Consider the following 25,896-nt stretch of genomic DNA (forward strand, 5'->3'; position numbering starts at 1 on the left):
AAAGGGTGGAGATTGTTCCGATCTCCCAGGTCAACATATGTGCAGACCTGCTAGTGCCTGAACACCCTTCGTGTGTATACGCACGAAGAAGATCAAATACGCACGTTAAAGATCCTGTAATCCATGTCAGCGTTCGGTGGGTTATAGAAACAAGAACATACCCAGCATGCACACACCCGAAAACGGAGTATGACTGCCTACATGGCGAGGTAAATAAACAAAACGGTCAGACACGTAAAATGTTACATGTCTGTCTGAATGTGTATGTGTGCGTGCCTAAAATCTGATTGAACGACACAGGAAACGAATGATGAGCGACCAGTGGCAGCCGCCAGTCGGCTCTACCCAGGTAGGGAGCCTGTTGTGCAAATGACTCCGTGTTTGTAAAGCGCTTAGAGCTTGGTCTCCGACCGACGACAGGCGCTATGTAAATATCCATATCAATCAATCAATCAATCAAGAGAAGAAGAAGAGAAAAAAGAGAAGAAGAAGGAGGAGGAGGAGGAGGAAGAGAAGAAGGAGGAGAAGGAGGAGGAGGAAGAGAAGAAGAAGGCGGAGGAGGAGGAGGAAGAGAAGAAGGAGGAGGAGGAGAAGGAGGAGGAGGGGGAGGAGGAGAAGGAGAAGGCGGTAGCGAAGAAGAAAGAGGAGGAGGAGAAGAAGAAGGAGGGACAGGGGGGAGGAGGAGGGGGGAAGGGAGGAGGAGGAGGAGAATAAGACGCTAAATCCTCAAATAAGCCGCTTCATTGTATTAGCCGCAGAGGCTGAACCTGGGAGAAAAAGTCGCGGCTGTAAGACCGAACTTTACGGTAAGTATCCATATCAATCAATCAATCAATCAAGAGAAGAAGAAGAGAAAAAAGAGAAGAAGGAGGAGGAAGAGGAACAGAAGAAGGAGGGGGAGAAGAAGAAGAGGGAAGAAAGAAAGAAGAGGAGGAGGTGGAATAGTTGGAGGAGGAGGAAGAGGAGAAGAAGGAGGAGAATAATGAGGAGGAGGAGAAGAAGAAAAAGAAGAATGAGGAGGAGGAGAAGGAGAAGAAGAAAGATGAGGTGGAGGAGCAGGAGAAGTAGAAGAAGAAGAAACAGAAGAATGAGGAGAAGGAGAAGGAAGAGAAGAAGAAAAAGAAGAAAGTGAAGAAAGAGGAGAAGAAGAAGAAGGATGAGGAGGGGGGAGGAGGGGGGGAGGAGAGGAGGAGGAAGAAGAAGAAGAATGAGAAAGAGAAGAAGAAGAAGGAGGAGGAGAAGGAGGAGGAAGAGAAGAAGAAAAAGGTGAAGAAAGAGAGGAAGATGTGCAGGAGCAGAAGGAGAAGAGGCAGGAGAAAGAGGAGGAGGAAGAAGAAAACGGCTATACCTGGGGGAGGGGAGGGGTTTGGGGGGGCGGGGGTAGCTAGGCGAGACACGGCATCACAGGACGGGCAGCACTGAGATATGTCTGATGCTGGTGGCCCCAAGGAGCAGTGGGCCTCGGGGCGGACTTCTGCACACACGTGTACGAAGAATTTACATATAATGAATGAAGGACTCTCTTTCCCCTCAGTTTTCCCCAAGTGGAATACACTCACGGCAGGTGCCTGTGGGCAGCACCGTGGGGCGAGGGGGGGGTAGGGAGAGGAGAGAGAGAGAGAGAGAAGATGAACATGATCCATGGAACACTTCACACACATCTCCGCGCCACTAAGTGGTCTGGTTGAGAGTCCTTTAGAACTCAAACTGACAAATGATATCTTCATCTTCTTCTTTTTTCACGTTCGTGGGCTGCAGCTCCCACGTTCATTCGTATATACGCGAGTGGGCTTTTATGTGCATGACCGTTTTAGGTCAGAGGCAGCAATACTCCGTTTTCGGGGGTGTGCATGCTGGGTATATTTCTCGTTTCCATAACCCACCGAACGCCGACATGGATTTACAGGATCTTTAACGTGTTGTATTTGATCTTCCGCTTGCGGAAGGGGTTCAGGCACAAGCAGGTCTGCACATAATTATCCTGACCTGGGAGATTGGGAAAAAAAATCTCCACCCTTTTTTCAACAGGCGCCGTTACCCGAGATTCGAACCCGGGACCCTCAGATTGAAAGAATGACGGATTTTTTTTGATTTTTTTTGTTTGGGGGAGGGGGGGGGGGGCAGGGGGAGGGTTGGGGGTCACAATTATGCATCCTTTGGTGAGTATTCCATTCTTTAGTTTATTTTCACGCTATTTCTTGTTTTACTCTATTTTTTTTTCTTTTCATTTCCTTCTATCTTATTTTATTCTATTTCATTTATCTTATCTTATTCTATTGCATTTTCTTTTTTCTTTTTTTTTTTTCATTTATCTTATTTTATTTTACTTTCCTGCAACAGTGAGGAACACATCTTGAGCGGTTTGGCCTTTTTCTGTAACTGTGGTCTCTGGCCAGGAGAAGCGTTTTCAGCCCATTAATTTTCTTGTTTCGGGATGAAGGAGGGTGAGGATGAGGAGTGAGTGTTGCGTGAGTGAGTGATCTCATTCACCCACCCCTCCCTCCCTCCCTCCCTCCACCCCCCATTTCATTCATCACCCTGTGTGACCCATCCCCAACATATAGTCTGCCAACTGTCTGCTGTGCTGGCATGGATGGGTTAAGTGTGTTGTGTGTGTGTGTGTGTGTGTGTGTGTGTGTGTGTGTGTGTGTGTTCAGTGTGTGTGTATGTGTGTATGTTTGTCTCTGTGTGTGTTCAGTGTGTGTGTATATGTGTGAAGTGAGAAAGCGAGAGAGGGGTGTGTGTGTGTGTGTGTGTGTGTGTGTGTGTGTGTGTGTGTGTGTGTGTGTGTGTGTGTGTGTGTGTGTGTGTTCAGTGTGTGTGTGTGTGTGTGTGTGTGTGTGTGTGTGTGTGTGTGTGTGTGTGTGTGTGTGTGTGTTCAGTGTGTGTGTGTTCAGTGTGTGTGTGTGTGTGTGTGTGTTCAGTGTGTGTCTGTGTATGCCTCTGTGTGTGTGTGAAGTGAGAAAGCGAGAGGTAGGTGTGTGTGTGTGTGTGTGTGGGTGGGGGTGGTGGATGGTTGTGGGTGTGTATGTGTCTGTCTGCATGTGTGTGTGTGTGTGTGTGTGTGTGTGTGTGTGTGTGTGTGTGTGTGTGTGTGTGTGTGTGTGTGTGTGTGTGTGTGTGTGTGTGTGTGTGTGTGTGTGTGTGTGTGTGAGTCTGTGTCTCATTCCCCTCGCTGTACACCACCCCTACCTAAACCCCTCACCTACCTTTTTCTAACTCACCCTCCCTCCCTCTCTATCTCTCTCCCTCCCTCTCTCTCTCATTCTTTACCACTCTTTTTTTTTCTAGTAGCAAAAGAACGGGGCTGTGCAGAAATGATTATGTACCGGAATGCTGAGGCGTTTTGTCAGTCTGTCAGTCAGTCTGCCTGTCTGCCTGTCTATCTCTCCTTCTCTCTTTCCGGCATGAAACGACTCAGGCTTTTGTAACGATTATTTTCTGGAATGCTTGGAGCTCCTCCTCCCTCCCCCCCCCCCCCTCCCCCGTCTCTCTCCCTCCGCTTAACTGCATTCCCGACCTGCGGCCGTGAGTTGCTAATTGTGTGTGTGTGTGTGTGTGTGTGTGTGTGTGTGTGTGTGTGTGTGTGTGTGTGTGTGTGTGTGTTCAGTGTGTGTGTGTGTGTGTGTGTGTGTGTGTGTGTGTGTGTGTGTGTGTTTGTGAGTGTACGTGCGTAGGGTGTGTGTCAGTGTGTGTGTGTGTGTGTATGTGTGTGTGTGTGTGTGTGTGTGTGTGTGTGTGTGTGTGTGTGTGTGTGTGTGAGTGTGTGCGTGTGTGTGTGTTTGAGGGCGTGTGGGTGTGTTTAGCATCTGTGCACGTGAAAGAGTGTAGTTCGTGTGCTGGCCTGCGTGTATGCACGTATGTGTGCGTGCATGTAGGCCCAACACACACACACACACACACACACACACACACACACACACACACACACGCTATCACTGCTGCACATTCACACAGGAAACAGTGACCAGGAAGAGGACGTCTTTCTGACGTAATTATAACGAGTGCTGCGCTGAATATAATGAACACACGTGTGCGGGCGGGCTAAGAGTGGGCTTCATTGTCCTGTCCCAATGCACACAGCAGTACACTACATACAGCGAGCTACAGGCGGCGAAAGTGCACTGGATGAACAACGAAATCAATCCATCAATCAACATTTTACGGAACAAATTAAAAACTCAAATCACCGACACACTCAAACTGTCAATCAATATCATTCGAAACATTTTGAACCACTGACCGTGTCAGCATAATGACCAGTCAGTCAATTAATCAACCACTCATTCTGACAATCGATCAGCTAAAGACAAGACCAGTCAGTCAATTAATCAACCACCCATTCTGACAATCGATCAGCTAAAGACAAGACCAGTCAGTCAATCAACCACTCATTCTGACAATCGATCAGCTAAAGACAAGACCAGTCAGTCAATTAATCAACCACTCATTCTGACAATCGATCAGCTAAAGACCAATCAATCAATCAATAAATAAATCTACCAATCTCACTCAAGAATAATGACAAGATCGCTGAAGAATTATAATAACTTACTGACTGACGCACCAATGACTTAGTAGTATGGTGACTGAGTATCCTGTAACGATGTGGACATCTGAATGACAATCACAAGCAAGCAATATCATCTAGAGCAGGCCGAACAACCACCAAAAAAGAACAGAACACTTACACTTTTCGTGGCTGACCCAAACTTTTCTTTGACAATGCCTTTCTCAAGGACTGAAAGCTACCCTCTTCAAGTACTGAGACAAACTCTGATCACTGAAAGACAGACTTTAAGCTGACTCTGATCACTGAAAGACAAACTAAGCTGACTCTATCCACTGAAACAGACTTTAAGCTGACTCTGTCCACTGAAAGACAGACTTTTAGTTGACTCTATCCACTGAAAGACAGACTTTTCGCTGACGCTGATCACTGAAAGACAGACTTTTCGCTGACTCTGATCACTGAAAGACAGACTTTTCGCTGACTCTGATCATTGAAAGACAGACTTTTAGCTGACTCTATCCACTGAAAGACAGACTTTTCGCTGACTCTGATCACTGAAAGACAGACTTTTAGCTGAATCTATCCACTGAAAGACAGACTTTTAGCTGAATCTATCCACTGAAACAGACTGATACAGCACCTCTATGACAAAGCCACCAGCGCCGTCTACCTCAACAATAGCATCGGGGACTGGTTCAGAACCACAGTTGGAGTGAGACAAGGCTGTCTACTCTCCCCAACACTCTTCAACATCTTCTTAGAAAGAATAATGGCTGACGCACTGGAAGAGCATGTAGGAACAGTCAGCATAGGCGGCAGAACAATCACAAACCTACGTTTTGCCGACGACATTGATGGACTGGCTGGAAAAGAAGAAGAACTGGCAAGCCTGGTCAAACATCTAGACAAAGCCTCCACATCGTATGGAATGCAAATCAGTGCGGAGAAAACCAAACTGATGACTAACAACACCAACGGCATCAGCATTGACATCAAAGTCAACGACGAAAAGCTTAAAACAGTCCACAGCTTCAAATATCTGGGAGCAATCGTGTCAGATGAAGGATCTAAACCAGAAGTACTCTCGAGAATTGCCCAAACAACAATGGCACTCAACAAGCTGAACACCATCTGGAACAACAAAAACATCGCTCTCAGCTCAAAAATCAGACTGATGCGTTCCCTGGTTATTTCAATATTGCTCTACGCCTGCGAGACTTGGACCCTGACTGCGGACATCGAGAGAAGAATCCAAGCTGTCGAGATGAGATGCTTTCGTAGACTACTTGGCATCTCCTACAGAGACCACATCACTAACACGGAAGTGAAGAACAGAATCAAGCAAAGTATTGGACCCTACGAAGACCTTCTGTCCATAGTGAAAAAACGCAAACTTAGGTGGTATGGACACATCTCCCGATCATCTGGTCTTGCCAAAACGTTCCTGCAAGGCACCGTACAAGGAGGCAGAAGGAGAGGACGGCAGAGGAAGAGATGGGAAGACAACATCCGGGGTTGGACAGGCTTGACGCTCGGTGACGCCCTGAGGAAATCAGAAAACCGTGAAGAGTGGAGAGGGGTGGTGGCCAGGTCAGCAGCGGTGCCCCAACGGTCTGAACCCAGACTACGGGAGAGGTGAAGGTGAAGGTGAAGGTGAAGGTGATCCACTGAAAGACAGACTTTTAGCTGAATCTATCCACTGAAAGACAGACTTTTCGCTGACTCTGATCATTGAAAGACAGACTTTTCGCTGACTCTGATCATTGAAAGACAGACTTTTAGCTGACTCTGATCATTGAAAGACAGACTTTTCGCTGACTCTGATCATTGAAAGACAGACTTTTAGCTGGATCATTGAAAGACAGACTTTTAGCTGACTCTGATCATTGAAAGACAGACTTTTAGCTGACTCTGATCATTGAAAGACAGACTTTTAGCTGACTCTGATCACTGAAAGACAGACTTTTCGCTGACTCTGTCACTGAAAGACAGACTTTTAGCTGAATCTGTCCACTGAAAGACAGACTTTTAGCTGAATCTGTCCACTGAAAGACAGACTTTTAGCTGAATCTGTCCACTGAAACACAGACTTTTAGCTGACTCTATCCACTGAAAGACAGACTTTTAGTTGACTCTATCCACTGAAAGACAGACTTTTAGCTGAATCTGTCCACTGAAAGACAGACTTTTAGCTGAATCTGTCCACTGAAAGACAGACTTTTAGCTGACTCTGTCCACTGAAACACAGACTTTTAGCTGACTCTATCCACTGAAACACAGACTTTTAGCTGACTCTGTCCACTGAAACACAGACTTTTAGCTGACTCTATCCACTGAAACACAGACTTTTAGTTGACTCTTCCCATTGAAAGACAGACTTTTAGTTCACTCTGTCCATTGAAAAACAGACTTTTTGTTGACTATCCATTGAAAGACAGGTCATGACCTCAGCGACTCCATTCAACCATCCTTCTGACTATCTGCCTACCTATCTGCCTACGTGCTTGTCTATCTGACTATCTGCATGTCTATCTGCGTATCTGCCTGTCTGTCTGTCTGCCTGTCTGTCCATCTACGTGACTGTATATATGATTGTCTGTCTGCCTGTCTGTCCCTATGATCATGAAGATACTGTTGTATATCATCGATGGCGAAGATGATGATAACGTTGTTGATGATGATGATGATGGGTGGTGATAATGATGGCAATGATGATGACGCTGACGATAACAACAACGATATGACGTTGATGACTGTGTGTTGAGGTTTGATTTTGTCCTCAGTGTAAGTTCCAGACCAAAAAGATTGCATCCGAACTATGAAGTGCGGGTGAACTCTATCATTCGCCGGAATATTCACTCGGCAAGTGAACAGATGGTGGTGATATTGACACCGTGATTCAGCACCCGTGTTCTCCACCCCCCACCACACACACATCTCCACCCATACTCCCCCTCACTTCCCCTCGCCCCCTCCCCTTCCCCGTCCGCCCCCACTCCCCACCCCCCACCACAAACCCCTCCCCACCCCTCCCTTAAAAACCCGTGCCAAAACCGAAACACGTAACGCACTAATCAGGCAAGCCACGTGGGCGCACGCGCCTTGTCAATTTTCCAGCCAATCAGCGATGATTGACTGACGGCCCGATGGAGAGTGACTTCACTCTGACTAACCCTGACTCCTCGTGCTCAGTTACTGCATGTCGAGTCTGTTGCTTCCAGCAGTACGTGACTGAATGAATGGAGGAGAGAAAAAAGAAGAAAAAGAAGAAACGGAGAAAGACAGAATGAAGGAAAGAAAGAAAGAAAGACAGTGACCGTATGTTGTCTGTTACTTCCTGTCTTACACACATGAATGAATGAAGGAAGGAAGGAAGGAAGAAAGAAAGAAGGAAGGAAAGAAAGAAATGAGCCGGTGACTGCATGCTGAGTCTGTTACTTCCTGTCTTACATACATGAATGAAGGAAGAAAGGAAGGAAGGAGGAAAGAAAGAGAACGAAAGAAAGAAAGAGCTAGTGACTGCATGCTGAGTCTGTTACTTTCAGTTTTACATGAATGAAGGAAGGAAAGAAAGAAGAAAAAAGGAAGGAAGGATGAAAGAAGAAAAAAAGGAAGGAAGGGTGAAAGAAATAACGAAAGGAAAACAGTGAGGGACTAAATACTGAGTCTGTAACTTACGTAAATGAATGAATGAAGGGAGAAAGAAAGGAAGGAAGAAAGAAAGAAAGAAAAAAATAAAGTAAGAAAGACTGAACTGTGACTGACTGCTTGATGAGTCTGCTACTTCCTGTTTCAAATGAATGAACGAATGAATGAATGAATGAATGAATGAATGAATGAAAAAGAGCGTAAACTGCAGCTGACTTTGTTACTTCCAGCTTGACGTGAGTGAACGAAGACAAGAAAGGACAGACGAAACGGAGGGAGGGTGAAAACATGGAGACAGAGAGAGAGGGGGCAGGGGGGCAGAGGAGAAAGAAAGAAAGGAAAAGAGAGAGAGAGAGAGAACGAAAGAGAAGACTGAGAGAAATAAAACGTGCAGGTCTGACTTTTATAAACAAACAAAGAAGCCATTTCTGATAGCCTTTCATATGAGGCCATAAACCACCCAGTCATTCGTTTTGTCTCGGTCTCTGTGCACGTCTCTTATTCTTTCTCTCTCTCTCCCCGGCCTCACACACACACACACACACACACACACACACACACACACACACACACACACGCACAGAGAGAGAGAGAGAGAGAGACAGAGAGACAGAGAAACAATCTAACACAAACAAAAACAAGGACTCAGTTTACGAGCACCTGTTGCGAAATCTATGGAATCTATTTTGAGAAAATGTTGACTTTCATCAGTTTTAATTCAAAACACAAAAATACGAGGAGCGAAAGTAAAAATAAAAAGTTAAACATCTGCCTATGTGTGTGTATGTGTTAGGGTAGCTGTTAGATACACATGTATTGTTAAAATGTATGTATGCAGTGTGTGTGTGTGTGTGTGTGTGTGTGTGTGTGTGTGTGCGTGTATGTGTGTGTAGTCATATTTTGGTGTGTGTATGTAACATAGATGTAATGTTTTATGTTAACAAAGCGTTTTTGTAAAGCACCTAGAGCAGATTTCTGGATAGTGTGCGATATAATTATCCGTTATTATTATTATTATTATTAAAAGGGAAGAAGGAAGGGGGGTAACTTGACAACTTCTCATTTCTGGAAGATGGTTATGGAAAATCAAAAAGTGGTCGCCGGTCCCAAAAGAGAACAAAACAAAATAAACACAAAAATACGAGAAGCGAAACTAAAAATAAAAAGTTAAACATCGAAAGCATGCTGTGTTGCAGATGCTGTCATGTCTGAAAGGTTCTGTCAGTTCCCGAGCCAGTGAAATTTTCAAAATGTCCCTGACTCGATGCAGACAATTTGATGAAGCTTTTCCAACACGCCACAATAATCAAATTCTAGCCCAGACGGTCGGGACAGCAGTTACCTCCTCTGCTGTTCTGATGGGCATAGTCCAAAACGACTGACTATCATACATTAGAAAAAAAAAAAATTTAATTAAAAAAAATAACACCTGCACGAAAATGTGTCATCACAAGTGACTGAGAACGCTGATTTATTTTTATTATTATTTTTTTTCAATTCATTATTTTGCTTTTTAGATTGGCGACTTCTCTTCTACGAAGTCCACTGAATAATTTTCTGTAATTGTGTTGAAATGTTTGTTTCAAATTTCACACACAACCCCCCCCCCCCCCCCCCCCTTCCCCCCATCCCACCCCACCCCTCAACCCCTCACATACCTGGTTTCCCCAGCTCACCATTCACCCCCCCCCCCCCCCCTCTCCCCCTCCTCTTCTAAACGATAATACTCAAATGAATACATTAATACTCTATCAAAATGCCTTCAATCTCCGAAATGTGTGACGGGACATTGAACAAAATGCCTCCTCCTCGTCACTGCAGATGGATAGGCTGTAGCTGTTTGGTGCTTGTTTTTTTGTTTGTTTGGTGTTTTTGTCTCAGTGAAAATTATGGACAGAGAGACGGGGGGGGGGGGGGGAAGGTGGGAAAGACACTGAGACAGGCACACAGACAGAGGGGGTGGGTGGAGTGGGAGGTGGGAAAGACACTGAGACATGCACACAGACAGAGGGGGGGGGGGTGGAGTGGGAGGTGGGAAAGACACTGAGACATGCACACAGACAGAGGGGGGGGGTGGAGTGGGAGGTGGGAAAGACACTGAGACATGCACACAGACAGAGGGGGGGTGGGGTGGAGTGGGAGGTGGGAAAGACACTGAGACATGCACACAGACAGAGGGGGGGGGGGTGGAGTGGGAGGTGGGAAAGACACTGAGACATGCACACAGACAGAGGGGGGGTGGGGTGGAGTGGGAGGTGGGAAAGACACTGAGACATGCACACAGACAGAGGGGGGGGGGGGGTGGAGTGGGAGGTGGGAAAGACACTGAGACATGCACACAGACAGAGGGGGGGGGGTGGAGTGGGAGGTGGGAAAGACACTGAGACATGCACACAGACAGAAAAATGAATGCAGCAATTCTGGGGGAGAGAGAGAGAGAGGAGAAAGAGGGAGGGAGATACAGACAGACAGAGAGACACGGAAAGAGGGAGGGAGGGAGGGATGGAGGGATGGAGCGAGAAACTGACAGAGAGAGAGAGGGGGGAGAGAGTAAGAGAGAACTTGAGGATGGAAGGAGAGAGAAAGACAGACAGATAGGACAAACAGTGACACAGACAGATATAAGACAGATATATAGAAACAGAATAAGGATAGGACGGAAGGGGAGAGAGACAATTCCGTCTGGGAGAGAGAGAGGGGGGGAGAAAGAGGGAGGTAGGGATGGAGTGAAAGAGACAGACAGACAGACAGAGACAGAGAGAGCGAGAGGGGGGGGGGAGTAAGAGAGAAGGATGGAAGGATGAGAAAGACAGACAGACTGATACGGACAAACAGTGACACAGACAGAGATGAGACAGACATATATAGAAACAGAGAAAGGATAGGACAGAAGGGAAAGAGAGGGAGAACAGAGACAGGGGGACAGACAGAAGGGAAGAGAGACAGAGAAAGACAAACAGACAGACAGACAAAAAGTCAGACACAGAACTGGGTCATAGTAATAAAGGAGAGAGAGAGAGAGAGAGAGAGAGAGTGTGTGTGTGTGTGTGTGTGTGTGTGTGTGTGTGTGTGTGCGTGCGTGCGTGCGTGTGTGTGTGTGTGTGTGTGTGTGTGTGTGTGTGTGTGTGTGTGTGTGTGTGTGTGTGTGTGTGTGTGTGTGAAAGAGGGGGTGAAAGTGAGAGAAGGCGGAATGGGAGGGTCGGTGGGGGTCAGAGACAGACAGACAGACAGACATACTGACGCATAGGTAGACAGGCGGACAGGCAAATAGGCAGACGCATAAAGAAACACAGAATCAGAGAGATGGAAAGACAGAGGGGGGGGGGGGGGGGGGGCGGGAGGGGGAAGAGGCCAGGGGGTGGGGAGGGGGAGGGGGAAGCCCGGAGAGCAAATATGAAACGGCGGCTTTCAAAAGTGACTAATGAGCACACTGCATGGTATCACACACACACACACACACACACACACACACACACACACACACACTGGCGCACGCGCGCGTACACACACACACACACACACACATACACACACTGACACACACATTCACTCACCCCCTCCCCCCTCCACACACACACACACACACACACACAGAGTGAGAGAGAGAGGAAGACAGTGAGACAGCTTGACAGAGACAGAGAGAGAGACAGACAGACAGGCACAGACAGAGAGAAACAAGGGGATGTTGAGAGAAATGTAGAAATATGGAATAAGGCATAGACGCGGAGACGGGCAGACAGACATGCACAGACAGACAGACAGGGAGAAAGAGAGAAAAAGAGGAACTGAGAAATGCGGGGAGGTGAGGGAAGGGGCTGGAGAAGGGGGCGTTGGGGAGGGGAGGGGGGGGGGGGGGCACAATGTGTGGTAAGACAGAGATCAGGTAAACAGCGACAGACACACAGAGATACACGGAGTATGATAGAGACTCTGAGAAACAAGAGAGAGAGAGAGAATCTCAGAGTCTGCAGGTGATGTCGCCACATAATCGCAGACGCAAATCAACAGTATTCTATCGATGAAAAGCAAGATTTACTAACCTTAAAACACAGACAAGAAAATCAATCTCCAAACTTATCCCCCCCTTTTTCACCTTTCTCCACCACACTGACGAAACCTCTGCTTCAGTCAAACTTTGCACATCCTGAGAGAAGTTCTGTGCACACAATGCCACACACAAAATTGAAGGGAAAAAAACAAAAACAAAAGAAAAACAATAAAAAGCTTTTTAAGCACCCTCGGCAAAAACACACGCACGAACACACAGACAGAAGAAAAGGTAAAAAAAAAAACACACACACCAAAAACCCAACCAAGTGACAAATAAGTTGCGTTGTGAAAACAAAAGTACAAACTGAGCAGGACTAAACACCAACAAAAGTTTCGGTACAGTGGTATAGACTTAAGCCGTCACTCCTCACTTACACTCCCACCCCCCACACCCCCACGCCCCCTCTCTCCCACACACTCACCCCTCTGTGTAGCACACACTTGACATCCACAGTGACCTGAAAATAGTACACAGCAGCAACACACACACACACCCCACAGAAAACCCCGGCAAAACCGTTCCCTTTTCACTCTATCTCTCCATCTCTCTCTCTTGTTTTCTTCAAGTCCGCCTTTCGCTTTCAGTTATCCATGTTCAGGGGCCCCCGACGAAGCTGTTCCGTAGTTCTTGGAGGAGAGGGGTGGATGGAGGTGGGGGGGGGGAGTGGTTGGTGATGGTGGGGGCAGGGGGGGGGGAGGAAAAGAGAGAGGTAGCGCATGCGGTGTGTGTGTGTGTGTGTGTGTGTGTGTAAACGATCTAGTGCCCTTCAGCTCTAAGGGAGAGAGAGAGACCGACCCTGCGCGGCAAAGGAGTAGGAAACAGCTGGGTGGTGGAAAATGACGGAGAGGCTGGGGGTGGGTGAGGGTGGTGAGGGTAAAGTACCTACGACGAAGAAAACAGTTGCCGAAGTCTGTTAGCGCAATCTGTAAATGCCGACAAACGGGTCTGGCACGAAACTTTCTTGGGCTCGATCGCTAAGAAAAGCCAGCAACGCTAAGCTGTGTGTGTGTGAGGGATAGCAACATTTAACGCTTTCACTCTCTCTCTCTCTCTCTGTCTGTTTCTTCTCTTTCCACTGTGCCACCGTGGATGCATTTTGCCTGCCGCGCAGTTCTTTCCCTTGTTACGTCTCCCGAAGTGACAACATGGCAGCAGCCGTCACGTAGAACAGTTTTACGAGTGACTGTTTCTTTTGATGATGTCGCTGTCGTCTGGGGGGTTTTTTGGAGGGGGAGTGGGGGGGGGAGCTAATGTCACGTTGAAGGTCAACCGTGAAAGGGGGAGGAGGGTGGTGGGGGGGGGGGGGGGGAGTCTTGGAGGTTGAGGGAGTACCTGGGATAGATATCGTCTGCGGGATTATTCAGTGGTTAGTTTCTTTCTTTCTTTCTTTCTTTCTTTAATTTGCTTTTGTTTTGTTTTGCTTTGTTTTCTATCCAACGAATCCTTGACTTTTTATGCCTTTGAATTGTGTGTGTATCTGTGTCTCCCTATCTGTGTGTGTGTGTGTGTGTGTGTGTGTGTGTGTGTGTGTGTGTGTGTGTGCGTGCTTCTGATTGTGTGCGTGTGCGCGGGCGTGCGTGTTTGTGTGCTTCTGATAGTGTCCGTGTGTGCGTGTGCCTCTGTCAGTGTGTGTGTGTGTGTGTCCGTGCGTGCGTGCGTGCGTGCGTGCGCGTGTGTGTGCTTCTGATAGTGTGTGTGTGTGTGTATAGCTCTGTCAGTGTGTGTGTGTGTAGCTCTGCGTGTGTGTGTGTCAGTGTGTGTGTGTGTGTGTGTGTGCATGCGTGCGTGCGTGCGTGCGTGTGTGTGCTTCTGTCAGTGTATGTGTGCGTGCGCGCGTGTGTGTGTACTGATGTCAGTGTCCGTGTGTGCTATCCGGAGGGTGTGTGTATGAGTCCATGCGTGCCGTGCGTGCCGTGCGGCGTGCATTGCTGTGGCAGTGCGATATAACGTCGAGTCGATTAAATGCTTCCAGCTCCAAAAACAAGCATCAAATTACTTATTAAACATGAAAGGTAAAGCTGGTAGAGGGGATGTAGTTGGGGAAAAGAGAAAGTCTCGGCCTCAGTGGAAAAAGCATGCGGGTGGGGGAGGGGGGAGGGACGGAGGGGGTGTGGGTGTGGGGGAGAATGCCGCAGCGCATGCAAACCCAGTTTCATCAGCCACGGAACATTGCAGAGATCAGCAAGGAACAAAATGGAAATGTGGGAAGTTTAGTTTAGATCGGGTCATGTCATCGCCAGTCACAAAAATAACAAGACAAAATCAGCCATTATCATCATCGTCATCGACGTCGTCATTATCATCATCATGTCAGTCCTATGACCTATCTCAGAGAACGAACAAAATTTCATAGTGTCATATTCTCATGACATAAAAACAAAAGAGGGTTGAGAAAGAAAGAAAGAAAGAAAGACATGATGAATAAACGAACAATACTGAAATGAAGGTCAGGAAGAAAAAAAAAAAGCAAACAAGAAAGACAAAAGACAGAATGAAGGACCTTGGATGGATGAATGAACGAATGAATGACTCAGCGATATGGAAAAAAAAGTGAAAAGAAAGAACTTCTTTAGCGGAAAAAAGAGGATATTGTGCAAAATAAAATTTAAAAAAAAAAAAAATTAAGCTAGGATATTTTGCGCTCATTTGGAGGGGGCTGGGGAAAGGGGCGTAACCAAGGAACAAAAAAGAAAAGAAAGAAGCCGTGAACAAAGGAGAAAGGGGAGAGAATTACAGGATTAGTGCAGAAAGGGAGAAACAGGGGACAGAGTTTCACAGAGCATCACAGACAGTGAAACAAGGGGACAGAGTTTCACAGAGCATCACAGACAGTGAAACAAGGGGACAGAGTTTCACAGAGCATCACAGACAGTGAAACAGGGGACAGAGTTTCACAGAGCATCACAGACAGTGAAACAGGGCACAGAGTTTCACAGAGCATCACAGACAGTGAAACAAGGGGACAGAGTTTCACAGAGCATCACAGACAGTGAAACAAGGGGACAGAGTTTCACAGAGCATCACAGACAGTGAAACAAGGGGACAGAGTTTCACAGAGCATCACAGACAGTGAAACAGGGCACAGAGTTTCACAGAGCATCACAGACAGTGAAGCAGGGCACAGAGTTTCACAGAGCATCACAGACAGTGAAACAGGGGACAGTTTCACAGAGCATCACAGACAGTGAAGCAGGGGACAGAGTTTCACAGAGCATCACATCACACACACTCAACCCATCGGCTGTCCACTGCATCAGCAGGGCAGGTGACGTCCCCACCAACATCCACTGACCGACACTGACAATGCTTTGCAGGGGGGAGAGATGTGACAGAAAAGGCCGGAAGAAGAAGAAGAAGAAAGAGGAGGAAAAGAAGAAAGCAGAGGAAGAGGAGGTGGAGGAGATGATAGTAGTAGTAGTAGTTGTAGTAGAAGATGTAGATGAGAAGAAGAACAAGAACCAGAAGGAGGAGGAAGAACTTAGAAGGAAGAGGAAAAGAAGAAGAAGAGGAGGTGGAGGAGATGATAGTAGTAGTAGTAGTAGATGTGGATGAGGAGAAGAAGAAGAAGGTGGAGTAGAAGAAGAAGGTAGAAGAAAAGAAAGAGGAGAAAGAAGAAGAAGAGGGAGGGGGTGGGGGAGATGATAGTAGTCGTAGCAGCAGTAGAAGAAGAAGAAGGTGGAGTAGAAGAACAAGAAGCAGAATGAAGAAGGATGAAGAAGGGGATAAAGGAGCAGGAGGAAGAGAAGGAGAAGGAGGAGTAAAGGAAGAAAAGGAGGAGGTGGAGGAGATGATAGTAGTAGTACTAGTAGTAGAGGAAGAGGTGGGGTAGAAGAACAAGAACCAGGAGAAGGATGAAGAAGAGGGGGAGGGGGAGGAGGAGAAGGTGAAGTAAAAGAAGGAAGAGGGAGAGGAAGAGGAGAAAGAAGAAGATGAGGAGGTGAAGGAGATGATAGTAGTAGTAGTAGTAGTAGCAGGATGAAGAAGAGGGGAAGGAGGAGGAGGAGGAGGAGAAGGTGAAGTAAAAGAAGAAGGAAGAGGGAGAGGAGAAAAAAGAAGAGGTGGAGGAGATGATAGTAGTGGTGGTGGTAGTAGTAGTAGTAGTAGTAGAAGATGAAGCAGAAGAGGTGGATGGTGGATCAGAAGAAGAACATGAACCAGAAGGAGGATGAAGAAGAGGGGGAGAAGGAAGAGGAGAAGTACTTGAGAAGGAGGGGGAGGAGGAGGAAAAAGAAGGTGGTGGGGTAAAGAAGAAGGCAGAGGAGGAGGAAGAGGAGAAAGAAGAGGAAGAGGAGGTGGAGGAGTTTATAGTAGTAGTAGTAGTAGTAGTAGAACATATAGATGAGAAGAACCAGAAGGATGAAGAAGAGGGGGAGGAGGAGAAGGTGAAGTAAAAGAAGAAGGAAGAGGGAGAGGAAGAGGAGAAAAAAGAAGAGGTGGAGGAGATGATAGTAGTGGTGGTGGTAGTAGTAGTAGTAGTAGTAGAAGATGAAGCAGAAGAGGTGGATGGTGGATCAGAAGAAGAACATGAACCAGAAGGAGGATGAAGAAGAGGGAGAGAAGGAAGAGGAGAAGGAGGAGAAGTACTTGAGAAGGAGGGGGAGGAGGAGGAAAAAGAAGGTGGTGGGGCAAAAGAAGAAGGCAGAGGAGGAGGAAGAGGAGAAAGAAGAGGAAGAGGAGGTGGAGGAGTTTATAGTAGTAGTAGTAGTAGCTGTAGATGAAGGAAATGAAGAAGAGGTGGATGGTGGATCAGAAGAAGGACAAGAACCAAACTGAGGAGGATCAAGACGAGGGGGGGAAGGAAGAGGAGGAGGAGAAGCACTTGAGAAGGAGGGCGGGGGGAGAAGGAGGAGGAGGAAAAAGAAGAAGGTTGAGTAAAAGAAGGCAGAGGAGGATGAAGAAGAGAAAGAGGAGGTGGAGGAGATGATAGTTGTAGTGGTATGAGGAGGAGGAGGAGAAGAAGAAGAGGAGGAAAAGAAGAAAGAAGAGGAAGAGGAGGAGTAGTAGTAGCAGTAGTAGTAGTAGTAGAAGGGGAAGAAGAAGATGTAGATGAGAAGAACAAGAACCAGAAGGAGGACGAAGAAGGAGAAGGAGGAAGAGGAGATGGAAACTGAAGAAGAAGGAGTGGAGGAGATGATAGTAGTAGTAGTAGTAGTAGTAGACAGACAAGAAGATGTGGATGAGAAGAAGAACAAGAACCAGAAAGAGGAGGATGAAGAAGAAGAAGTAGGAAGAGTAGGAGAAGGAGAAAGAAGAGGAGGTGGAGGAGATAGTAGTAGTAGTAGAATAAGAAGAAGAGGAAGAAGAAGAGGAGGAAGAAGAGGAAGAAGAAGAGGAGGAAGAAGAAGAGGAGGAAGAAGAGGAAGAAGAGGAGGAGAAGAGGAAGAAGAGAGGAGAAGAGGAGGAAGAAGAGGAAGAAGAAGAGAAAAAATAAGGAGAAGGAGAAGAAGGGGTACGTATACAACAACAAGAACCAGAAGAAGAAGAATTTGTGAAGAAGGAGAAGGAAGAGGAAGAAGAATTTGAGAAGTAGGAAGAAGAAGAATTTGAGAAGGGAAGGGAAGGGGGGGGGGCGAGGCGGACGAGGAAGAGAAGTCAATAAACCCTTGAACCGTTTGTGTTCATTGGCACACACAGGAAGCAAGAGAGAAAAAAAAGAAGAACAAGAAGGTGATGACTCAATGCATGTCAGCTGCACGCGCTCCGAACCGGCAATGCTGTGCCGCACGTGCAGTCGTCAATCATCATCATCTTCATCATCATCCGTCCACAGTGACGTGACACGTGCTTTATCATCGTCTGTTCCGTGCATGGGGGGAACATGATACCCTCTGTGTGTGTGTGTGCGTGTGCACGCGCCCGTGTGAGAGAGAGTGTGTGTGCGTGTGCGTGCGCGCCTGAGAGAGAGAGGGAGAGAGAGTGTGCGAGTGAGTGTGAGTGTGTGTGTGTTCGTGCCACTGTGTGTGTGTGTGTGTGCGCGCGCGCGTGCCACTGTGTGTGTGTGTGCGCGTGCGCAGAGAGAGAGAGAGAGTGTGTGTGTGTGTGTTCGTACCACTGTGTGTGTGTGTGTGTGTGTGTGTGTGCGCGCGCGCGCGCGCGGGCGCGCGTGCCACTGTGTGTGTGTATATGTGTCCCAGTGTGTGGGTGCGTGCGCACAGAGATAGTGTTTGTGTGTGTGTGTGTGCGCGCGCGCGCGCGCGCAGAGAGAGAGAGAGTGTGTGTGTGTGCGTATGTTCGTACCACTCTGTGTGTGTGTGTGTGTGTGCGCGCGCGCGCGCGCCACTGTGTGTGTGTATGTGTCTGTGCGGGTTCGTGCGCACAGAGATAGTGTGTGTGTGTGTGTGTGTTCGTGCCACTGTGTGTGTGTGTGTGTGTGTGTCTATGCTCCGTGCATGAGAAAGATGAGACGTCGTGCAAACAGCCATCTGTATTTTGCTGCTGTACTCGCTGAAACTGGATTCTGGTTTGCATTCTACTGGCGCACATACGTGAGAGAGAGAGAGAGTCAGTGTGTGTGTGTGTGTGTGTGTGTGTGTGCGCGCGCGCCGGCGTGTGTGTGCTAGTGTGTGTGTGTCCGTCTGTCTTGCGTCTCAGTGTGTGTGTGTGTGTGTGTGTGTGTCTGTGTTCGTCTCTTCAAGTTGACTTCACCGTTACCCAGTGCTGACTATAATGTGGTGTGAAATTTGTCTTTGTGTTTATGTAAGTATTTAGATATCGGCCATTTGTTATATAGCTTAATATTTTGATTGCTGTATCATTTCCATCGATCGTTGTATTGTTGATACTGTTTCAAGTTGTTTTGATGTTTGTTTCCTTATTAATAATCAACATCACAATTATTGTTGACCTGTTTACATTCCTCGTCATGAGGGGGCCAAGCCTAAAATGAATAAACCATCTCAGTCTAAGTCTGCGTTTGCGTGTGTGTGGGTGGGGGTGGGGGTGCGCAGGGGGGGGGTGGTTGTCTGTGCGTGCTTGTGCCGTGTCTGTGTGTGTGCGCGCGCGTCTGTATTTATGCTAGGGTGGATATGTTGTGATACAATTACGTCTAATAGGCCATCACATGAAAATGAAAAGACCTTAAACTAAAGCAAGAATGAATAAACCAGACCGGAAGACGAAGACCCAACGAAGCCTCTGCGCACCCTCTTGTGTAAGGGATATTCGAACGCGTGTGCCATTTACACAATTCTCATCTGCTCCAATGCACTTGTAAGGGCAATAACTGCAGAAACTGGCAAAGCTGCCTTCTCTACCAATTACCTACCTTAGATTTGTCGCCGTCGTTTCCAAAACAATTATTGTAATGTCCTTCATTTTGTTTGATACGTTAGATTTGTGAAAGACATACACGTGGACAGATATTGATTTGAGGATTTTTGATTGTTCAAATTATTCAGTGGGACATGATATCTTAAAGGTTTCTATTCGTTTTAAATCGAAACCAGAAGTGACATTACAATAACTGACTTCAGAACGATTATCTGTTATAGAAAACGATACACATTTTTGATTTTGTAAAGTTTTCAAAATAGTACAACGAAAAAAAAAAACAACAACAAAAAACAATGATAATAATAACAACAACAAAATTTGTTTTGCAATATTAAGATACTCCCAAAAATTACCAGGTGACATAAAATCATCGATTTACTGACACAATTTTTACATTTTCAACGGAAAACTGAATCTTCCATTGAACGGAATCCCAGAATAGTACAAAAGACCTAAAAAGAAATGAATGAAAATAATATTTACCAAAGGTGGTTATCACTTCCATATTCAATACAATGAAAATCAGCTGTTCATTATCATGCTTATGCATATATCAAATCCAGAACCTGAACGCACTCAAACTGTCCTACAATGTCCTCCATTAAAAATTTTAAAAAATTGAAATGACACCATGATACTCCAGTATGTGCCACAACCAGTTTGCTAAGTTCGCCGCACTGAAGTAACATGTACCAGTGTTAATATTGACTGTAGTCTACACACACACACACACACACACACACACACACACAGTGAGACTGAATCATTTATACTGAGTAACTGAAAATTGACGTACCTTCACATTGAGAGAATGAAAATGTTTTCGATTAACAAAATCATTCTCGAACACACATGATGACGCCTGCATGAATGCGGATACGTGTTCCACCCTCCGCCATTTGTAAAGCCTCTCACTGCAAATAACTTTCATAGGTTTTTGCCTGTTTCGTTGGCTCCTTGTTCGCGAATCCATTTTCCCACACAAGGGTTGGTCACTCGCGTAGTAGTGCGAAATGCTATCACTTTATCCACACTGATCAAAGCTGCCACAGCATTTTGAAAGGTTGCTCAGTGAAGAAAAAACATCGAAACGTCAGTCAAATTTGAAAACGGGGGAGAGCGATTCTCTCCTTAGTTCAAAATCGTCTCCTGTTTTTTCAAGCTAACGAGAAAAAAACAAACAAACAAACAAAACAAACAAACAAAACAAAACAAAAACAAACAAACAAAAAAAAAACAAAGACGCCTTGGAAATCGAAAATCTCTGCTGATTTGGGAGTCACTGTACATTTCAGTTAGAGGGTGTGAATGATACATGACTGAAGCACGTGTTTTTCGGATTGCATTCCTGTTTTGTCGCAAGTTCAACACTGACGGACACGCCAGTGTCTTGCTGGCTGGATTGTTTGGCAACTTTAGGATTTCCACCACCCCCGAAGGTAGAGGAAATTTAAGAAGCACCTTGGAGATTTAGAAGCCGGCATTGCTTACTTTCAGACTTAGTTGCCAACTTTCATTTAGTTGGCAACTGAGCGTTTAGTGAGGCCGTTTCATGCATAAGATCCCAGAGTGTTTACGCCAGTGAGTGCTGGGATAGAATATGAAGATATGATAATAGTGCTGGAATAAAATATGAAGATATCATGGTTGGGTTACGCCGCTGGTCAGGCATCTGCTTGGCAGATGTGGTGTAGCGTATATGGATTTGACCGAACGCAGTGACGCCTCCTTGAGCTACTGATACTGATACTGATAACACGGCAACAACAATGCTACCACTACCACTAGCTATTACTGCTAATGATGACAATGATGATAACAGACCTGCATAGTCAAACCATGTGACCGTGACATGTAAATTAAACAAGATGAAACAGTGACCATTGCTGAGACATTGTGACTGGATCACAACAATGATCAAGCAGGGCAATGATCTGGTGATAATCATTCGGCTATGATTTTTTTTCCTTTTTCTTTTTTTTTTTTTTTTTTTTTTACAAGTGTTTACTAATAAGAATGTGATGCATCGCCAGTGAGAGAGAGAGAGAGGGAGGGAGAGGAGGAAGGTGGCAGAATGGTAAAGACGCCCAGCTGCCATTACAGATAGTCCGCGAGGGTCTGGGTTCGAATCCCGCTCTCGCCCTTTCTCCCAAGTTTGACTGGAAAATCAAACTGAGCGTCTAGTCTTTCGGATGAGACGATAAACCGAGGTCCCGTGTGAAGCACGCACTTGGCGCACTGTCAAAGAACCCATGACAACAAAACAGTGCTGTCCTCTGGCAAAATCATGTAAAAAGAAATCCACTCTGATACGTACATAAATATTTAAGCGGCATGCACTCAACTTGAGGCCTGACAAGCGCTTTGGGTTATGCTGCTGTCAGGCATCTGCCTAGCAGATGTGGTGTAACGTATATGAATTTGTCCGAACGCAGAAACTGAAAACTGAGAGAACATGACAGTGACTGGATGACGGCCACAGAGGAAGAGCGAGAATGCACAGTCCATGGGAGGTAACTCGTAATGTCGACAGGAACAATGCACCAAGGGTTACCTCCACTGACCAAGCATTGCACCACACCTCACGGTACAGTCTTCACACTAAACACACGGCTGTATGAGCGGGTGAGCCGCTGGCACAGGGGAACACTATCTGAGCCTGAAGCAGCTAGACTTTGTCTCCGTTCAGCGGGACTGCACAGAGCGGCCCGTGGAGACCCCCCTGTGTCAAACTCGACACTCACCCTTTTGTTATTTTTTATCATTTGGTTTATTTCATTTCATTATTTCATTTTGTATGATTTTGTTTCATTCTATTTAATTTATTCTTATTCACGAACTCACACTATTTTTGGCAGATGAATGAAAACAAAAATCATTCGTGGATGATCACTGTTTGGATATTCCTGACAAGAGATAAACTGATGCTACATCAACAATTAAGTTTCTGTAGTAGTGGTTACAAGAACAACAACAATGATAATGACAACAACAACAACAACAATAATAATAATAGTAATAATAGTATTTGATAATGATAAGAAGAACAAAAGCTTTAACTGTTTTATGTAATTTGTATATTCTGGAAAGATCATGCCAGTAATTCACGCTGAATAAACACCCCATCATTTTTATCCATACAGAATAAACATGAATACAGAACTACCTAACGAAAGTAAAGTAGCTATATCAAGTCATATTCTTAATAAAAAAAAATATTAAAAAGATAAATAATAATAATAATGATAAAAAGTCAACTACACCATTGACAAAAGCACAGAGGCAGAAAGCGCACTTGAAAATCAGGCGCCACGCTTATTTCACTTTACGAGGTTCAGCAGACAATGAGTTAAGTGTGTGTGTGTGTGTGTGTGTGTGTTGTTGTTGTTGTTGTTGTTGTTTTATTTTAATTTTATTTTATTTCATTTTTTTTTTAGAAACCCGGGGTTTCCTGTTTGGTTATATCTGTCACAACTCATGACATTTTCGTTCATCATTCTTGATTTAAAATATTTGAAGGGCGCAATGGTCAGAAGTGGGTTTTTTGTTTGTTTTTTTGTTTTTTGCATGACGCAATTTTTGTGTGACGTTTCTTTTTGGGGTGTGACGTGTCGTTTAGAAAGGAGGAGGATCAACTGAAGTGGGAAAGTGAGAGCAGGGATGGTATGGACTGTGTGTAGTGCTGCACAGTGTTTTCTGTTTTATTCTGTGCGGCACTGATGTGGGAGTAATCGAAACGCCTTCACTTGCTTTGAATATAGTGAGGAATTATCCCCTTCAGGTACAGTATTTAGGACTTCTTGGTACACCAGTTTGGTTTTAGGGTTTGCATTTGCATGCTAATTTGCCTAAATCGTTATTTGTCAAAGTCATATTTCTGCACTATGGATCTAGAATCACAGTCAATAAGATTTTTGAATTGTTTAATATCTTTAGCTGCTTTCTTGAACTTGAACTTGAACTTAAAGAATCGGCGTGTAGGCCTTCTGACCTCTACACGGTCCATAACTTTCTCAGTACTATTACTGTGGCATGCGTGGGTAGCAGATTGCACATACTGACAGAGACAAACTGGATCATAGACAGTTGAACTGCCTCTCCAAAAAGCGTCGAGCCAGCTTTTGAAACTATCAACTGATAGGACTGTGACCAAAATTGCGATCAACAAAGACGATCGAGAGAAACACAAAGCAATATAAACTTTCATATATTGTTTTTGTTACTTTTTAATTTTTTTAATTTATATATTATGCATACGATGGCACTTCATTGTACAGAGTTTGGTAGTGACAGTGGAGGCTTTCAACTTAAGAAATGTGGGACAGCACATGCTGGGGTTTTTTTTTTGCCTGTCGATCACCATTGGCATTGTTCGCAGTTTCTGGTAAAAAGTTAGATCTGTGCATGCACAAGGTCCAAGATGGCCGCACAACTCTACAGTGGTCTATTGTCAGTTTTGAAATATAACATCTGCTCCACAGTGTTGTCTTTTAGAAATATTGTAATTTTTCACATATAATATCTTTTTAGGTGTCTGAAACATCTTTCAGAGATAATGTGATGCTTTTATTTAAACAATGCATGCTGGGTTTCCCCCGCACCCCCACTATATAGATACTGTTTTTCCCCCCATATGTTTTTCCTGGAAAGCTTTTCAGTTATCACACTGTCATTGTTGTTGAAATAATAAAAACTGATACTTAATATCTACATTGTATGTATGTGCAGTCTTTGTGTATTCATTGGAAAAATTCCATTATTATAAAACATTTTTGTGTGTTAGTATTGGACCCTGTGCTATTCCTTATTAAAATTGTCTGCAGTTGCATATGACCAGCGTTTATTGAGCCAGTGTATATCGTGAGTGTTGTGTGTCATAGTTATGATGCTTTGTGTATTGTGTGTGCTTAGAATGGATCATAAATGTACTCTGCTCAGCCTTAAAAGATCGACATCATTTTGGTAAAGAAGGAATATAACAAAACGAACGCACTAAGATTTTTTAAAACTATGTCATAAAACATAATGGTTTGAACAGGTAAGCCTAATTAACCATAACACGTGGATTGCCAGAATATTATATATTTTCATTAATTCAGTTATCATTTATTCTTTTGTTGTTGTTGAACTGAATCTATGTTCATACTGGTTTTTAACTACGTTTTCGACAAGAACACCTTGAATGAATTACTTCATGAAAACAAGGCCTGGTGTGTTTTTAATGTTTTGTTTTTCTTCAACATTCTCATTATCCATTTTGGTTTAAAGAAGACTTCGATCAGAACACATGCAATACAAAATACACCTATCAGTCAAAGAGGAGCAGAAACAAGATTAAAGCTTATAGCAGGAAAGGTGGGCATTTGTTTTCTTGAGAAAAGACATTTTCCTAGCAAATGACTGTCTCAGTTCGTGACAGATCAAGGTATTTCTTGACAGAAACATTCAATATACATGTGGAGTGATAGCCTAGAGGTAACACATCTGCCCAAGAAGCGAGAAAATCTGAGTGCACTGGTTTGAATCACGTCTCAGCCGCCGATATTTTCACCCCCTCCACTAGACCTTCAGTGGTGGTCTGGACGCTAGTCATTCGGATGAGACGATAAACCGAGGTCCCATGTGCAGCATGCACTTAGCGCACGTAAAAGAATCCACGGCAACAAAAGGGTTGTTCCTGGCAAAATTCTGTAGAAAAATCCACTTCAATAGGAAAAACACATAAAACTGCATGCAGGAAAAAAAAACAAAAAAATGGCTGGCACTTTCGTGTACGGATGCGCTCTCCCTGGGGAGAGCAGCCTGAATTTCACACAGAGAAATCTGTTGTGATAAAAATAAATACAAATGCAAATACAAATGCTGGGGGTTTGAGATCAATGTTTTCCTTCACTTTTAACAAGTACCGACCACGGTTGATAGGCCCCATCTGCCTGAAGGAACTAGTTTTGAGACGCCATTTCACCCCTACACTTGTCAGAAGAAGCAACTCTACCAGGCTTAGAGGCAAAGCCACATGTGAAGGCTGGAGAGGGACTTTGCTGTCAGAGGCTGAACACATGCCTTGGAAGTGTTTTATAAACCAGCGAGTTGTTATCCTTGCTTCCCCATTGCCCATCCCAGCTTAACAGCACTTTGGTATGTGGGTGACGGGCGCAATAGCCGAGTGGTTAAAGCGTTGGACTGTCAATCTGAGGGTCCCGCCCGGGTTCGAATCACGGTGACGGCGCCTGGTGGGTAAAGGGTGGAGATTTTTACGATCTCCCAGGTCAACATATGTGCAGACCTGCTAGTGCCTGAACCCCCTTCGTGTGTATATGCAAGCAGAAGATCAAATACGCACGTTAAAGATCCTGTAGTCCATGTCAGCGTTTGGTGGGTTATGGAAACAAGAATATACCCAGCATGCACA

At 45.2% G+C, this 25,896-nt stretch overlaps 1 protein-coding gene across 3 annotated transcripts in view; it reads right to left on the reverse strand.

Annotated features, from left to right (window-relative positions):
* LOC143301616 (dihydropyrimidinase-like) overlaps window positions 1–12,788 on the reverse strand; it is a 151,342-nt gene extending 138,554 nt beyond the window's left edge. Inside the window, exon 1 of one of the 3 annotated variants that reach the window (XM_076616014.1) lies at window positions 12,634–12,788. The gene's annotated coding sequence lies outside the window, so the exon portion shown is untranslated. Of the gene's footprint in view, window positions 1–12,201; window positions 12,402–12,633 lie in introns of those variants that run through there. The other 2 variants (XM_076616015.1, XM_076616016.1) reach the window with 2 other exon arrangements.
* Between the last annotated feature and the right edge of the window lie 13,108 nt (window positions 12,789–25,896).

The sequence above is a fragment of the Babylonia areolata genome, chromosome 27 (genome assembly GCF_041734735.1).
Source record: "Babylonia areolata isolate BAREFJ2019XMU chromosome 27, ASM4173473v1, whole genome shotgun sequence".
NCBI classification, from domain to species: domain Eukaryota; kingdom Metazoa; phylum Mollusca; class Gastropoda; order Neogastropoda; family Buccinidae; genus Babylonia; species Babylonia areolata.